Source organism: Bombyx mori, chromosome 4, assembly GCF_030269925.1.
Source record: "Bombyx mori chromosome 4, ASM3026992v2".
NCBI classification, from domain to species: Eukaryota; Metazoa; Arthropoda; class Insecta; order Lepidoptera; family Bombycidae; genus Bombyx; species Bombyx mori.
The window spans coordinates 4,914,025-4,932,350 of record NC_085110.1 but is presented as its reverse complement, the minus strand read 5'-3'; the positions used below and the strand labels follow the sequence as shown (position 1 = coordinate 4,932,350).

The window sequence follows — 18,326 nt, the reverse complement described above, 5'->3', positions numbered from 1 at the left end:
GTTGTCAAATTGAGAATAGATTAAACATCGTCTGTCTTTGTTAATATTGTTAGTGTAGTTTTGGCGAAATTTGTGATTATAGAAGTATAAAATACAATCATAATAGTGTACAAACGTACAATTCCAATTAATTATAGTCGAATTTCGACTCCTGCGGGACCTCTAGTACACTTAAAAGCATCTAAAATATTTAAAATATTCAATGAGTAAGTAAATCTTATACTCCTATTAAATATGAAAGGCCTGAGTCAAATGCTTATACGGATCCCTAGACTCAATATGGAAGTAGTGGTTTCTGCATTATTAACAAACAGAATATTTGTTAACCTACTGACTTTTAATAATGTTACAAGCTTTTCTGTATCTCTTGTTGTTATTTCACGGGACATATTATACGATATATCTAATGTTTTTGATAATTCCGCAAAATGAGCATCGCTGTTGGATTGTTAAAATTGACGCAATGTAGGTCATCCTTTAACTCTCCTTTTATTACCAGGTTTGACCTATATTAATTTGTAATAGGAAATGTTAATCACCTAACTCATACCTACTCACTACCTACATAAATACTCATTGTATTTTGATACTGTAATGAAACAGGTCTGAAAGTGAATCTTACAGCGTGGTCTTAGATATGAAATAATTTTATATTAATACTCATTGTATTTTAATACTGTAATGAAACAGGTCTGAAAGTGAATCATCATACAGCGTACATCATACAGTATAAAGTAATCTAGTTTGAGATTTAGAAAGTAGTTATTAGTTTTCAAAAAACCGGGAACCCAAACAAATCAGCGTACGTGCCGGCAACCGCCCTTGAACTGCGCGCGGAGGCTCCGTCGGAGCGTCGGAGGCTGTGGCGGGTGCGGGGCGGAGCCCGGCTGGCCAATCAGCGCCCCTTCACATTTTTCAGCCCCCGCCCGCGCGGCCGGACGCTGCCCAAAAACAAAAGGATCAAAGTCGGCGAAACCTATCTCTTTCTTTGTGAGGCCGGCGAGCCAGCATCGATGAGAGGATAGATACAGTGTGTCGCGCGGGCGCGAATCGATAAGCGTCTCCCGCAGCCCGCGCCCCGCCCGCGCCCTACGCCGGCCATTTGCACGGATGTTTACTATTATTATTTTATTGAACGGACGATCCTAAGTGCCTATATAAGAATATTTACAAATCATAAGCCCCCGATTCGAAGCAATTAGGGACCTATCTCAGGCCTCTTTCAGTCTCGTTATCGGTGGTAAGTGCTCATTGGAATTAAGCGCCAATTTGTAATATCGGTTTCTTCTTATTTGTAAACATTAGCGTTTACCTTTAAGGCTTCTTTCGTGAACTTTCACATTTTGTATATCTACTTGACATCAGGCATTGTTTTTTATTTATTAAAATGGCCTTAATGTCTTAAAAAGATGAAAGTTAATTACTTGCTTAACGTTTCTGATAATAATTGTATTTCAATACATAAATAATAGCAGGCGGATAGTTAAAAACATTTACAAAAAATTATGTTGACCTAGTATATTTCCACTGTCATTTCAGCCACAGATATTTATGGAAACACGTTGGGTTTGACTTATAAAATGTTTTGGAATAACATTAGCAATAATAGATAAGATTCAAAAATAGGAACCTTACTCACGTGTCGAATCTTAAATTTCTAGAAAATATAGAACAGTACTGAACTGTGACAAATAATAATTATTTTACTTCCTCGTATATTGTTTATGTATTTTTTGTTTTTTTTTTTATGTTATCAAGGCAAACGATATTATATGTTGAGACTCTCATCAAGATAGATATGAGGTCGACAGCCAAATGTTCTGTTAAACAGCCGGAGACAATATTGGTCTGCAAACTCACCTTGAGTTTTTGTGAAACCGTCCGACATAAATATAATGTAAAATCATATTTTAAATGGATCCGTGATTATTGAACGTTGCTGAAGTACCTAATCTGTAAAACATGATAGATTATTCTGAATCATGTGCACAGTATTTCTGAACTATGTCGACCTTTCAAGGCCATTAAAGTCTGGCATATTAGATTCGCGAGAAAGATTTTTTTTTGCGGAGATGTGTGGACGAGTTCACAGCCCACTTGGTGTTAAGTGATTAGGGGAGCCCATAGACATCTACAACGTAAATGCCGCCACCCACCTTGAGATATGAGTTCTAAGGTCTCAGTATAGTTACAACGGCTGTCCTACCCTTCAAGCCGAAACGCATTATTGCTTCACGGCAGAAATAGGCGGGGTGGTGGTACCTACCTTCACCGTGGAAGTCAATCGTGAACGTTAAGTACGTATTTTATTAGAAAAATTGGTACCCGTCTGCGGTATTCGAACACCATTGCATCGCAAGATACGAATGCACTGGACGTCGTATCCTTTAGGCCACGACGACTTTTAAATTATAATCGGTACTGATGGTAATTGCTGAAGTTCGCGTTCTGGACGTCAGCAATGCCAGGGGCAGAGCCAAGCCGCTGCCTCTATTCTTCTGCTATTCTTATATTTATATCTAAAAAATATAAGATGAAAAAAAAAGCCTTAAGAAATCCTATAGCGGACTTGATAAATATCAAAACAATACGCAAATAACTTATAATTTTGCTAGAAGAAAGCTATGCCTAAATACTATTGTCAAAGTAAATTGTGAAATTAACAAAAAGCTGTGCCTAAATCCTAATGCCAAAATAAATTGTGAAATTAAAATACATGCGTATCTGCGGTAGGTATGGGTAGCACACCAGCCCGCTGAGTTACTCGCCGGATCCTCTCAGTGGGTCGCGTTTTCGATCCGGTGGTAGATTCCGCCAAGCACTGCTATTGCTAGGGCCAGTGTTAGCAACACTCCGGTTTGAGCCCCGTGAGCTCACCTATACGTCAAGGAGAAACTGAAATAGGCTCTCAAGGCTACCAGCATAGGTATGAGGAGGTACCTGTAGATGGTCTGCAGGAGAGAGCCACATCCGGGTTGTCACCAGTGCGGGCATCCAGACGATGACGCTCAGCATGCACTCGAAGCGTGCCCGCGTTGGGAGCACCCGCGGCGAGATCTCATCGCGGTGCTGGGGAGGGACCTCTCCTTGCGGGCTGTCATTGCCCGCATGCTAGAGGACGAGAGTTCGTGGGAGGCCATGGCCAGATTTTGCGACCTGGTCATGGCGTTCCGCGAGGCTGAGGAGCGCGAAAGGGAGTGGGATCCCTCAGCGAAGAAGGCGGGGTGGGCGACGCGGGCACGATGCTCACGTTAATCCCACGTAGGGACTGTTGGGTACCGGGTGCGGGGGCGCCCGGTGCTCTGCTGTCGGTTCCGTGGTGAGGTGGCGCAAGGTGGCTCCTGTGCGCCACTCACGGTGTGTCTCCCGAGACGACGTCCTGCGGGATCTTCCCGGGGATGGAATCCTGTCCTATTGTCAGGACGGGTACCGGCGACGGCGAGCCTTCGGCGCGCACTTTGCGGTACCGTAGGTTTCGTGGAGTCGGAGTGGTGGAGCTCGATGGGGTTTAGTCAGTAGTCGTTTTAGGAAGAAGAGGAGGACTTTGGCCTTCCTCTTCTCCCTCTTCTTCTCTGGAGGCGCCGGAGTCCGACGTAACCCGGTCTGTTACCCCTCCCTTACCAGGTATCCGTAAACGGATGCCCCAGCGTTAAAGAAAAAATAAAAAGGTTTACGCACCTTGTTTTTTTTTTTATTACTCTTGTAGGCAGACGAGCATACGGCCCACCTGATGGTGAGTGGTTACCGTCGCCCATGAACTTCAGCAATGCCAGGGGCAGAGCCAAGCCGCTGCCTACCGAGTGAATAAGAGTTTTTTTTTTTTTTAATATTCTCTATTTAGTATTATGATATTCCTTAATCGTTAATTAATACGTATTACCAGATGTAGATATTTCTTTACGTATAGTAATTAGGTATAGTAATTAGACACTAGTAATTAGGACACTAGTGATACGAACTACGCCGCGACGCCGCGACGCTTCCTTTGTTTTTTTTTTTAATGTAGTAACATTAGGTAGGTAATCGAGCTTTATAGGAGAATTGTGCGAAGCTGTGAATAAAATACTAGTTGAATTTAATAATGTGACCGTTAGAAAAATTAGTTGTGTATACACACACACACACAAAAGCTACCGAAGAGAAACGAATACAAATAGGACCATGATTACTTTATTTGTATTGCTGTATATAGCAGACGATCTCACGCACCACCTAAGCGACTACCGTGGTCCATGGACATCAAATTGTCGATATGGCCACTGAACTAGATACGTGAGATCAAAGTCCCTTTTCTTGTATTGGTAGGGCATGTTGCGATCTCTAGCACGTAAACTACCTACTACCATTCTGCCCATTCCCACTACAAAGCAATAACGTATTTCACTTTCAACAGTTGGAAAGATGATGTAGGGGAAAGTGGGGGATATACGAACACCTAAGGGAAAACTTAAATAAAACAATGGAATTTAAACACGGATTTTTTAATTTTTTTTTATTATAAAGTTTACTTATCTGTCTAACTTATTCACTAATCATCATTTATATTTTTTTAATAAACTGCAACAATATGAAAGAAAAACAAAACCCTTAGTGTTCGGCTTTGCCCGACATTAGTCGGGTAAATACGAACACCAAGTGGGGTGATTACGAACCAACATTATTAACGACATAGATCACATTTAAAACCCAACGATGTTGACTGTTCGTCAGTACAACTCTCGTGAGCCCATTTTTTGCACACATAGCACACAATCTAGTCTTCAACGGGAGGATCAATATATTTATCTCTACAAAAAATATAAAAGTAGTCTTTATTTTCTTTTTCGCCTTTTTCTTTTTTTTTTCGTATTTTAACTAGAGTCACTGAAGTATTTTTTTATATTGTTCAAATTCTTTAATAATATTTCATACTTCTTGTTTGAAGGTGTTCTCTCATTACATTTCAGTCTTTTTATTTGGGTTCCTTTTTTGCTATCTTTCCTTCTTCTTGATTTCTTACGTTTCCTGATCGTCTGTAAATAAAGGGTTTCATCCAACCATGGCTGTATTAACACTTCTTTCATTAGATGGTTAAAATTAGTGGTTTTTGGAACATTATATGTTTCTGCTGCTTTCCGCAGGGAGAGTTTTTGGTTTTAATATCGTCTATAGCCTTTTTGAGATCTTCTAAACTATACTTCAGTTCGGTCTTTCTTTTGTAAGTACAAGGCATCTGTAATAATATTTAAAAAAAAGTTGAACGGGGTACTAACAAACGGGAGTGGGGTAACGGCGAATGTTCGAGATTGCCCGACATGGAGTGTTCGTCTTTACCCCGCGGAATCGAAAATAATTAAAGGTCAAAAACAATTTTGGTTAAATTTATTTTGCCTACTACATCATTAACATTTAGCTGAGTGATATGTGATTATTCCACTATGTAAAAGCTGAATTATTATTGTAGATAGAAATAAAGTTACATCAACTTGAATTTGCCAAAAAATTACATCTAAAACATACAAAATATTGAAAAATGCATACCTTTTTAAGTACGTGCGTCCGCGTCTCCCGTGTTATTGACTGGCATCAGTGGTGGCGTGATCTCCGAAATGGCGGCAAATAAAATTAGGATATATCTTTCTAACATATTAGAATCATTGAGTTCGGCATTACCCAGCGTTCGCGTTTCCCCCACTTTCCCCTACTCAATACAGTGCCGTACCGCGGAGACCGACGTCGTTGGTCGTCGACTATCGCCTCGACGACCCGTCGGTCGGGCGTCCTCGGGGTGGCGCCGCGTGTCTGGTTGTAGTGTTGACCGCGGGAACCCCCCTACTCTGAACGGGTTCTGACCCCGGACGGAGATCGGACGTCGGGTGTAAGAGTGCAGGGGAGTCGTTTAGTGGGTGGGCCCTAAAATCCTTGGGCCCGCGATCTGCTCTCAACACCTGCAGATCGTTAAGTCTCACATACCCCGCGCGCCCCCTAGGCGCGGGGACCTCGTAGGAGGTTCGCCTCCGGCCCGAAAAAAAAAAAAAAAAACTCAATACAGTCACTCAATCAATTTGCGTTGTTGATGGGGTCCGGTAGCCGCTTAGTATCGGGTAGGTGGTCTGTCTCTGCCTGTAATACAAAAATAATAAAAAAAAACTTTATGGTAAAATCTCGCGTTTTTTTTTAATAATTTACGAATTTAATCTGCGTGGTCTTCCTTATAAAAATTGTTTTACCTATCCATATCTACGAGTCGTGAAAACCGAAGAAATCACTCTTTCAAATTGGGTTGATTTTTGTTCTGGAAAAACCAATTTCGGAAGTTTGACTGGTTTGCTGCTGAAAAAGGATGATTGTAAACACCCGCGAAAGCTCACAGATGTCCGTACATAGTGAGTCTACGTCTCAAAATGGCTATCAATGCCCAGATTAAAATCTTCATTACGGATAATTTCAAAGCTCTTATGATGAATAAGTGGTATTTCTCTAAAATTAGTTTTAATTGTGTTTACTACTCACGAAAGGGGAAGAATATAATACTAAACACATCTTATTAAACAAAAATAAACTCTTTCATACAGTAATACGCCGTTTAAGGTAGGTAGGTAGGTATACCAACTTTGTTAGCTTTTTTATGGTATTCACCACACTTTCCTCGAACCCAGTTCATACTCGTAGATTAGAAAGGCTTAATAAATTATCTATTTGTAGGCATTGGGCATTTAATACTAGAGTTGATGCCAAAGATGATTAACAGGGTTTATTTATTAAATCAACAACACAACAAAGGTGATGATATTTGTGACAGTGCCCTCTGCAAACCGACTTTGAACTAAATGCCGATCTTTGATGACACTGCCACCTATTAGAATATTTCTGAAACCAACCGGTATGACGAGCAACAAAACTAGGGGAATGTGTTCATTTCTTCTAAATTTGCCACTAGATGGCAGTACAGCACATAACCATTATTTTTCACATAAATATACTCTGAATATAAATTATTAATGTTAATTTCTAGTCTATAAATGTTTGAAATTATTTTTATTATCCAGAAAGTGATGTATTGGAGTATAGTAATTTATTAACTACTTTATTCACGATACTGCGTAGTTTACTGTTTTAGCGATAGAGTTCTTTCCGGTGGCGCTTGCTGCTCGACAATTGGCGTTTGACGCTAGCTTCACTGCATAAATGTTCGATCTCTTTCAACTACGTCGAGGCTTGCGCTTTATGGGATAACGCTTTTCGGTAATTATTGTTTTCTCATAGCATACGGTGTGATTATTGAAGTTTTTCATTTTTATTCTAGTCAAAGGTGAGTGCTGCATTTGTTTGAAAGTGTAGTGGTTCGAAAGCGGTTGTAGGCTCTATTAAATTCTGTCAACATAACAGTGCTCACAATAGCGCAGTGGAACTTTTGCACGTGTAATTTCAATACAAATCGGATTTTACTTTTGCAGACATGGCTCTTAGCGTTGCACTTCCCTTAACTGGCTTGGAGACAGATAATTTTAACTCGTTCAGCTCGTTTGGTCATATAATTGAGATCGCGGGTTTATCTCAATCGCAATCGAGCCCAAGCCCGTCAGTGTCCAGTGAATCTAGCGGTATCGGTTCGCTAGGATCACTCAAATCCGAATCAGTGAACAGTGACTCCCTGCCTTCAAGTCCTCAAACGACTGAAAAGGTGAGTGCTTATTGTTAAGTTATTTATTCACTATGAATATGTCCTGGCCTTGACCTCTCTATTTTCATAATATTCCGTAATGGCGAATGTCTTTATTACGCTATCATTGTTGTGTACACTATCGAAGTGTGATAATGGAAATATTTCAGTAGCATAGGATAAAATTACACTCAAAATATGTTGTTGAAACGTGTTGCACTATTATAATAGGTATGTATGTACCTAATACAAAATGTCTACCTTATCACGGAGAATCGGTCCTTGCCAAAATTAATTTACACTTAGCTACCATTATTTTATTAATGTAACGAATATATTTATGTACGTATATACTACAGAATAATGTGTACGTATTGTTAGCAACGTTAGCAACAGTATAAACTAAGTGCTAATATCAATTTTACTATATTTAATATACCTTATGTTGTCAACATGGTTTTAGCAAAACATAGGTGATAATGAACTTGTAACTTTTTGTTGTATTGTTTTTTTTATGATCGTCTTATCTAACACTGTTTACAAGAAGTACTGACCATTTCAGAAAATCTTCGAACCAGTCTTGCAGCTGCAGCCGCGCCCACAGGAGAAGAAAGCCGAAGATGTCAAAGTTACGTATGGTGGCAGAGACATCCTCAATCTGATGGCAAATCTCACTGACCCGAGATGGAGCTATCGTGCCACAATATTGCCACCAAATAATCCTGCATTGTTTTTCGCAAATCGCTCCCAGTATCATCGCTTGGGACCATATGGAACTCGCACACAGTATGTAAAAGACAACTGCCGTCTCTGTGGATTCACATGGGTTGTGGCTGCTACAGATTGATGTGATTTTCTGTCACATTAAATTTCGAACAAACATTAAGTTGAAAGGGTACAACTGGGACACATCAGGCTGCATATCAATGTTTTTATTTATTCTGACTGTCACATTTGCACTTCAGAACCAATGACTCAACAAACAATGTTCAACAGTTTTTACAATTTTACCAAAACTGTCCATAATTAGTGTTTTGTTTAGAAAGGGCAGTGATAAAAATCAATCATTGTATTGTTTGCTCACTTATCAAAATTTATTTACTTTGTTTACATTTATTTTGAGATGAATCTTTATTTCATTGTTTGAATTGTAGTTATTGGTTTGTGACTATCCTACTAGTAGTGTCTGTATGCTTTCCTGCTGTGACCCAGTTCTACAGATGACTGTGGAATATGTGGCTATTGTTTCTCACGTTAAAGATACATTTAATGTGACTTAATACTGTGATCTTAATTTAAACAAGACATTTTTGTACAATTTCATTAAATAGAAACACACAATGGACATGCGAATTAGACATAGTTTCTAATCACTTTTTGGATTGTGTGATAATTAGGCTTAATTTAAAAACAACAATATTTCTACTTGAATATTATGCCAAAAAAATTTACATTTATTCCAAATCAACATTACTAGCTCCCATTTTCAATTAACTTAAAAAATCATTTGCTAAAACATATCTCAAAACTCAAATTATTTTACTGTTGAAATTTTAAAATAATATATTCATTTTATTTTATTCTACACTTAGTTCCTCTTAGAAATGTTAATGAATTAATTTTTTTTTATCCAAAGAATATTATATTAACAATAAATTGTTAGCCACAATTTAAATTGATTAGTATAAAGGACTTGTTCAGCTCATGGATTCCAAGTCCGGGTACTCTTAAAGCAATATTTAAATTTTAGACATAAACTTACAATAACATGAGCTACTTCCCACCATAGTGTGTAATAATTATTGTTTAAATATTGTTTTACTCTATTCATTAGTTTCTAGATATAATTATTAAGATATATTCCACAGTCATTTATCAATAGGATTGTCATTGTTTAAACCAAAAGGCTGCTTCTCGGATGTTATTTAAATTTACGATTTTGACGAGATAGGCACGAATTTAAAGCCAAGCTGTAGGTTAATTTTTAAGGTCTAATAACGATTGTTGGATTTTACCGTCCGAGCATATTAATACATAAAAGTGATGACATATAGCTATGATCTAGACAGTTCCCAAAAACTCCCTATATGACTTGATGAGAAAGCTTGAACACCTCATTTAATTATATGACGAGCCCATACAAAACATAGTCAAATGGGTTATCAGTGCATATCATCACAAATTAATGCAGTGATTAGATATTCTAAGGTATTAGTAGTTGTTACAGACCGTTTTAAAACGTTTGAGTCATTGAATTGCCCAGATACTGGGTTCCTAGTGAAATTATAATAAGTGTCGTTACAGACTGGCAATATCTCTATGTATGTGCATATATAATATTAATGTACTATTCATGGTCTCTTTAATTTAGTCAAGGTATTTAATAGTGTGAGTCTCTTGAATAACATATAAGTAAATGTATAACATACTAACTAAATTAATCAATAATTTAATTGATACTGTCCTCCTGTGCAAGTTTAGTTCTACTATGTTGAGATCAGCTTTAAAATTTGAACTGGACTTTTTGTACACTATTATTATTAATGTTGACATATTTCCCACAAAGTTATTTTTATAAAGATAAAATATTGATACGAGACAATACATTATATAGTTCTCCAAATTTTCTTTGTTATAAAAATGGAGTTCGCTTGACGGTCGGCAAATTTTGGAGGGGACCAACATCCGCACATTTTCTTTTTATGTTTTGATGACCTATGTTTAAAATGTTATGACCACAACAACAGTTTATAGAGATCTACATTAAATTATACTTTATTTTTAGATGGAGTCATAAATGCAAGTCTGTTTTTTATGTGTTTGTACAACGAACTGGGCTATGAACACAAAAAAATTATAGTTAAAATGTTAAACAAATTGTTTATTTATATATTTATTTATGATTCAGTGTGTAATGACTGAACATATAGCATAGATCTCAGAATGCAGCTGACATGAGTACATACTTAATGCCTGTTTTAGAAGGCACCTCATATGATAACTGTTTGCGAATAATGAATGTATAGTTCTGTTGAGAGGTGTCTTTGCTTGCCTAGTGTGCTATATCCTCAGTCACGCGCACTCGCACGGTTGTTATTGGTTATAATGAAATCAATGTTGCATTCAGATTATTTTTAGTTTTTATCATTATTTTGTGACAAAGCTGCAATCGCATGTAGTTCAAAGGAAAGTATTCGGAGCGAAACGCACAGATGTAGACTAGCTGTTGTTGTGCATGTCTCCTAAGTGTTAGTTGTGATGTAAGCGCCGCGAGGTGCTGAGGTACGATGCAATATTTGCATTCCAGTTTTGTGTTTTAAGTTTAGCAGCCGAGGGTAGTAGTTGTTAATGTTTATTTAAAATCACATTGCCAAATAATTTGGGTGTTGTGCTATTATTTATTTAACAAGAAAATCGAAAATCAATTTATTACTTTCCATCACTAATTTTATTTGTTTGATCGAGAGTGAATAATTAAAGTTGTATACTAAATGATTTTACAAATGTTTCAATCATTACAATTTTTATGCATTTTAAAATGTTTAGTCAAATCAATTACATGATATTATTCATAATAATATTTATTATTCTATGTATTGTTCTCATGTTATTTTATTTCATTCAACTGTAGTCAAATGACAGTATTTTTATAACAAAATTGTATAAGGATGAAGGGTTCAGCCAGAGAACGTCTGCATCCGGTGTTGCTACGCTAAATTTGACGTAATAAATGCATATCGACACCGATGTCGCACGTACTTCCGGCCTGTATTACGTATATCTGATAAGCATTATGTAGGTTTAGCGAAATAGAAATAACTCGGGAGACGAACTCCAGGCACCAAATCTTATTGGTTCAATGTTATTCTCGTATTATGGTGATATAGTGCGTCGCGCTCGGCGCAGAGCTCAATATTTTTAGTGACCCTTAAGAAAATTAATACCTCTTTTGAAAAGAATATAATAATTATTACATAGTATATTCAATCGATGATCACATATTATGTATTTCCCTGTTTATTTTGATGTGATATCATAAATGACTGATCTGAATTTAGTTTTTAAGTTGGTTATCGATGTGCAGTGCTATTTCGAGAGTATAATTAAGATTTAATATTGAAAAGTGCCAATGCTCGTAATTTAATCTATATGACTGTTCCTTTAATGTAGCTGTGACAGCTCGACTCCAACATCGGAAGAGAGCTCGTCTCATCTTGTCCACTTCAGTATAATATTATTAAGCAACTTCCTTCTAACGCTAAGTATATCAAATGTTAATGTTTGTAACGAACCACGTAACGTGCACAATCTCAGTAATGCTTGCAATATTATGTATAAAATGTTTTAATTCCTCAATTTAATTTAATCCAGCGTAATGTTAAGAGTACAATATTTAATGATGTTATATCATTCTAGTATCAAAATTAACCGAAGATGTTAATATTATTATTATTAGTTAGGTAAAATTTTAAACTAGCTTCGTATAATTGGGATGTTTTAGTATTTAGTAGTGTATAATTACTACGTAGTGGCAAGCAAGATGTCTCGTGTGTGATGTGAATAATGTTAGTGGCAATAATACTCGATGTAAGCTCCCTGCCAAGAGAGTTGTACAGGGTCGCGAGCATACACAACTGAAAGATAGACACTAGGCGTTTATTTGTTGTAATTATAATAATAGCCGTAGGTATTTTATCGTACTTAAATAATTATTCTTGCGATGCCTTAATTCTGGTTGTCAATTAGACACGTCTCTGCCTAGAGTGTTATCATTGTTTTTATTTATTTTAGTTTTTGCTGTTCCGGCTTCCTCCGTGAACTTCCAGTCCAGGCTGTTCTTTTAAAATAATTTTGAGGTCGATTTATTTTTACCTAAGTGTTCTTATTAAATGTTACCAAAATGTTTTTAATAAAATATTTTTATATGTAAGAATGTGTTTTCATTTATATACCTATTAATAGTAGACAAGAATACTGATATATCGTGATTCGACTAAAGCTAAACATCGCTCGCCTACGTCGTTTATAAATAAATTTAATGATGTAGGAGAGCAGAAATAGATTGTATTTTTTTAATCTTACAATTGGAATAATTTATAAACGATAACGCGTAAGGTGATCACGTTTTGATATCATAGGTCATTTATCTTTGGCTTGAAGCCAGCAACAAATAAATTGATACGATGCTAACGAATTGCGAATTAAACATTTGGGAAAATATTTAAAGGTTAGAAGTTAACAAAAAAGAAAAAATACTATTTGCTAGGTATTTGCAATTATCCGTTTGTTTTAATACGTAATAAATTAATTTCGCCCGAAAGTCAAATTTACCACCATATTTATCTTATTTTGTGCACCACCTGACCCTCTAACTCTACCTATGTTCATTGTTTTCATTGACTACTTGATAATAATTTAGTTATTTATGTAAATTTTCAAACAATTTTCATTTTCTCTTTGTTATATACCCAAAGAGACCATACTCGCCCTTAGCAATTAAAATCAATAAGTACTTTGTCAAATTAACTAACAAAGTACAAGTACATTTTTATACTATACATACAATATTTGCAATGCAATCCCAACAAAATGGCCGACATGTACAGAAGCGCCATCTGGTTGAAATAGTTCAAAACCAAAGTACACGTTTAAATGGGACAATTTCCGTCAAAACGAGATAGCGCCATCTATACTTGACTTGTTGAAAATGCCTCGACCAATCCTAGATGGCTCTGCTATGTATGTTAAGATTATTACAATGAGCTTATAGATGACGCTACTTTCTTAAGGCTTGGCTTTTCATACATTAATTTCAAATTTTCTTATTATGACTATAAAGATATCCAACAATTTAAAATTTTTATTATATTGTATTTGGAGGTGTGACTTGGCTCTGTCTGTGGGATGCTGATAACTAGGAGAAAGGGTGACCACGGTGAGCAGTAGCCTCACCTACCAGTTAGATACCTACGTCTATTTAATATTACTAACATTTCTCCTATTCAAAATTATTTAATTCTCTGAACAGTTTTGTATTAAGATCTATTTTTATTGTATTCCTGTCTACATTACTAGATCAAAATTATATTATAAAAATATCTAGAATCGCTTTAGTTTATACATTTTATTTATTATTCTCTGCTGAAGACGGCTGTGTGCTCATTATGAGCTTACTTACTACTAAAACTCAAACAACTCTGACGTCATCGCCTGACATCATCCTTGAGACATCCATTGCATTGCATGCAATCTTCCTCTCACACCGGAACACGAATTTGCAGTGGAATAAATAAGCTGCACTGACAAGTTCTCATCCAATGTTTAGCTTCCTTAAATTTTTTAATGAAGAATTATTTGTGTCACGTGGACTTTCCCAGTTTCACCAGGACAGGTGGGCGAGCAAAGGCTTAGCCCGGAGCGAAGGGTTTTGCTAATAGCAGCCCAAGCGCCTCCGGAGGACACCTATCAACCCAAAGGCAGCTTCTTCGCGAATGAATCTACCACCTAATCGGAATCGCGACCCGCTGAAAAGATCCAGCGAGAAACTCAGCGAGCTGATGTATGAGTTAGGTAGCATGTTGAACTCTGCCGAGTTCCTTGTGTACGATTACCAGAGTCCCTAAGCCGGCTCCTAGTGTTAGAGCAGAAAGCGTCTAGTTCTGAAGTTAATGGATCTGATGGATCTGTAAGGAATTGTCTAAGGCATCGACGGTGACTGGCTCCTCCGTGGGCAGGAGTCGGGGAGTAGTCAGCGGCGGCAGCGATAAGACGATTATCATGATGCATAGCTTACCAAAGTACCGTTCTGACGCTGACCACAGGAGTTTCCGGTTCGATTCGTAATTAAGTATCAATGTTACTGAAACGGTCTTTCTGGAAAGATCCATCAAGGAACAGTGCTTCACGGCAGAAATAGGCAGGGGGCGGTGGTACCTACCCGTGCGGACTCACAAGAGGTCATGCCATCAGTAAAAACAGATGCCCTAGATAATCGATTCACATCAGGCTGGTTTCAACTTTGAAGCCCACGCGTCTCGAACTACTGATGAGGCTTTTACCAATCGATTAAATATACCTATATAGTCATCCTCATGATCGGTAGATCGGTTTTTGTTTCTGTTGAAAGTTATAGATAGGTTATTCGTGAATAATGAAAAATACGATCAGTTTACATTTAATCAAACATATAGGATTTATTGAAAAGGATTACGTTTTGAGAAAAGTCCTTGCGCCCGAGAGAGTCGTCAATAAGTAATGACCTTAAGGAAACAATATTTATTTTTATAATGAGGCCTGTACTACTTTTCCCACGCATGGGATTTGTTTTTGTAGGCCTGACCGTAGTGTTCGAGAAATTCTAATAAAAAACGCTGCGTTATGACTGCAATCCGCTTCAAAGCCATTAGAGCCAAATGTTGAAGTGACAAAATTATAAAACAAGCTAATCTTACAAACTACGATTCAATTTTGTAGTTGTTTCTGTTAGTATATCAAATACTAAAGTCCAAAGATCTCATGTACAGATAATTCATCAAAGTACATCGAACCATCAAAAGTGAAAACCTTGTGAGCCTGAACGCCCCAACGTCGATCGATATCCGACGAAATTTGCGACAAAATAACATTTTCACCAACTAGGCATTGTTCGAAATCATAATGGAATATGAATTGTTTTTTACTCCGTAATAACCGCAGCAATGATGTTTTTGTTTGGAATATCCACTTTTGTGTAGACATAATGGGTGTATTCATTCAAACGGCAGAAACTGAAAAGTGTCCTTTATCAGGGGCACAATGGGCACGAATCAAAGAAATCACGAATACCTACAGAGAACTGAAGATGTTCTCCGGTGTTGAATAAAAGCGGGATCGTATCGCTATTGTTGCGATATCATTTTATTTGTTAAACGGTTATTTACATTTCGCGGTATTAATGTAAGGAAAATTTAATTATATTGTAACACAAATAATTATTTTCACAGTTTTAAATATATATTTTAATCCCTATGGAATCCCATCGAGACGGCCGGGCAACACAGTCACCGACACCCTCAACACGTCATTTCGGATCCTCTCGATCGACTCTCGGTGTATTTCATGTATCGGTCATCGTTCTTGTCTAACTCGTCGAATGTCACCATAGATTCGACGTGCAATTCAACCCACAGACACAATCCACTGAGCTCCTCGCCGGATCTTCTCAATGGGTCGCGATTCCGATTCGATAGTAGATTCTGCGAAGCACTGCTCTTGCTAGGACGCATGATAGCAGTCTCTCAGACTAAGCCCCGTAGCACCTCGAGGCTTTTGGTAATAAGGTAGTCAAAAAAACACATTTTCTGAATTACACTTTGTAAAAACCAAAATATATTACGAGATCTCGGTACATATAAGCACGAGGCTTGTGCCTGCGGGATTTGAACCCCGACACTGTCGCTGACAGAAATAAATAATTGATATTATTTCTGTGGTCGCTTCGCTTGATACTTTAAGCCACGACGAACTCTTCTACAACATGAATTGTCATTAACAACAAATTTAATTTTGAAAATAAATCATTAAATTAAGTAGTCGTTGACACATACCGCAACACATTCTGTATGTACATAAAAATCAAATGAATAATCAGGTTAATTAGGGTAAGCTCGAATATTTCATATCATGAATAGAACGAAATTAAAAGCCACGGGGAGCTATTGCCTCAGACGGCACGTGTCCGCGACCACACAGTGTTGCGATTTCAATAAAATCTTCCTGATTGTGGCAAAATATTACGTCACCTCATAAATTCATATTTTAAGTATATCAGAAAAGACAAAACCTGAGTATAGTGATCTAACACATAATATCTAAAGTAAGCACCATTATATAGTAAAAGTTAAAGGTATTAAGAAAAATGTTCAAAGATTCAGTTTTTCTTCATGAAGCTACTGTGCTAGCTACACTATCTGTGTTCTATCCGTAAGAAATTGATAAAGCAGAATATCCAAGATTTTGTTCTATACATCAACATGTAAGGAGTATTAAAAAAAATGTTGGAGAATCTGAACTCAAGTGCTTACTTCTTTGACAAATCATTTCGGTCAGTAGACGTCTTCGCATGATTCTTAACGATATTAATCACTTGTGTATTCCCTGACATTACACACGCTCTCGACCTGTATGAAGCTATCAGAGGTTGACTTGGACGTACTGCGTGAAGTATTAGCTTGGTTCATTCGCATTCCTCTAATATTTGGTTATTCGAATAAAAGTAATACGATACAGAAACTGGTGTTTTTACTGGTGGTAGAACGTCTTGAGTCCGCACGGGTAGGTACTACCACCCTGCCTATTTTTGCCGTGAAGCAGTAATGCGTTTCGGTTTGAAGGGTAAGGCAGCCGTTCTACTGTTAATACTGAGACTTAGAACATATGTCTCAGGGTAGGTGGCAGCATTTACGTCGTAGGTAGGTATTAACACCAGATGGTCCATGAGATCGTCCACACACGTAAGCAATAAAAAAAAGAACAATGCTAGTTGTAGTAGTAGTTTCAAGTAATTTGACTATCATAAGACAGCGGTTCAATCATGTGTGATAAATAGCAAGTAATGAATATCCTCAACTGTCGTTCATATGTTTCTCGAGACAAGTGGCGTGGTCACTTACAGAGGTATACAACGAAAAACGAATTACTCTTGTCGAGGTTTTTTGTTTTTTACTTTTAGAAGATTGAGAGATTTTCTGGAACACATCTGGAAATTAGCCTCAATTTTTTTCTCGGTCGTGTAATTTTCGCTCAACCAAGTTTGACTACATTACGTATTACAAACATGGATACAAACCAAAATAAACAGACAAACATTTCAAAGACAACTTTTTTCTTTCCTTTCGTCTTATTGAATCAGAGTGGGGGCCACGATTATTCCTGGATTAACTGTTAAAGCTCTGGCAGCATTGAACATATCATTAATATTCGTATTACGCGATCGTGTATTTTACAAAATCTCTCACCAATTCATCCGGGCTACGAATGAGAATCTAGATAGGTTAAATCCCACAGTGTCAGATAAAATTATTAAAAATTTAATAAAATCAATATGATATTATTGATTATAATAATATTTGTTTATTTGCTAAATATTCTTCTTATAATAGTAGACTAGGTTTTTTCTGTAAATGTGTAATTGAATACCACGAATTTTAAGAAATTGACATTGATTGATATTTATGTATTTGCATAAAAGAACTGTCCCAGAATTTCCACTTTAACTATTTACGGGTGGTAGATCGTATTGTAGTGTCGTAGTATAGGTATGTACCACCAACCTGACAATTTCGACCGCGAAACAATCATGGGTTATGTTTGAAAGGGAGGCATCCAATTCAGTTGAGATTCCAACCCTAGGTTGCAAACTGGTTGGCGACATTCATATTATGATGTCTATGAATTCATAACCGCCTTGCTTTTTTCCAAATTGCATCAAAAATGAAACGACGAGACCGGGCTTCGTGGCTAGATACTTCATGTGCACGACCAAAACCTCCTAGATAAGAAATTTCCTAAATAGTCACCACTCAAATTTCTAAGCTATATATTTTTCATTTATATACTTATCCAGCCTATTCGACATTTTAAATTAAATTCAACATCAGATGTAAAACAGATTCATTATCGTACGATATAATGGCAGCATCGGAAG

The 18,326-nt window shown here is 37.0% G+C and overlaps 2 long non-coding RNA genes across 4 annotated transcripts; one reads left to right on the top strand and one right to left on the bottom strand.

Moving 5' to 3' along the window:
• Positions 1–4,465: 4,465 nt before the first annotated feature.
• LOC134198742 (uncharacterized) lies at positions 4,466–6,502 on the bottom strand. Of its 2 annotated transcripts, XR_009972904.1 has the most exons (3): positions 6,210–6,502; positions 5,521–6,102; positions 4,466–5,212 (listed from the first exon to the last, which is right to left on the bottom strand). It is a non-coding gene; the product is annotated as an uncharacterized LOC134198742 (long non-coding RNA). The 2 variants fall into 2 exon arrangements; XR_009972905.1 differs by having other exon boundaries at positions 4,466–6,102.
• Positions 6,503–7,068: 566 nt separating this feature from the next.
• LOC110385726 (uncharacterized) lies at positions 7,069–12,572 on the top strand. Of its 2 annotated transcripts, none has more exons than XR_009972901.1 (3): positions 7,069–7,224; positions 7,437–7,663; positions 8,205–12,572. It is a non-coding gene; the product is annotated as an uncharacterized LOC110385726 (long non-coding RNA). The 2 variants fall into 2 exon arrangements; XR_009972902.1 differs by having other exon boundaries at positions 7,132–7,291.
• The last annotated feature ends 5,754 nt before the right edge of the window (positions 12,573–18,326 follow it).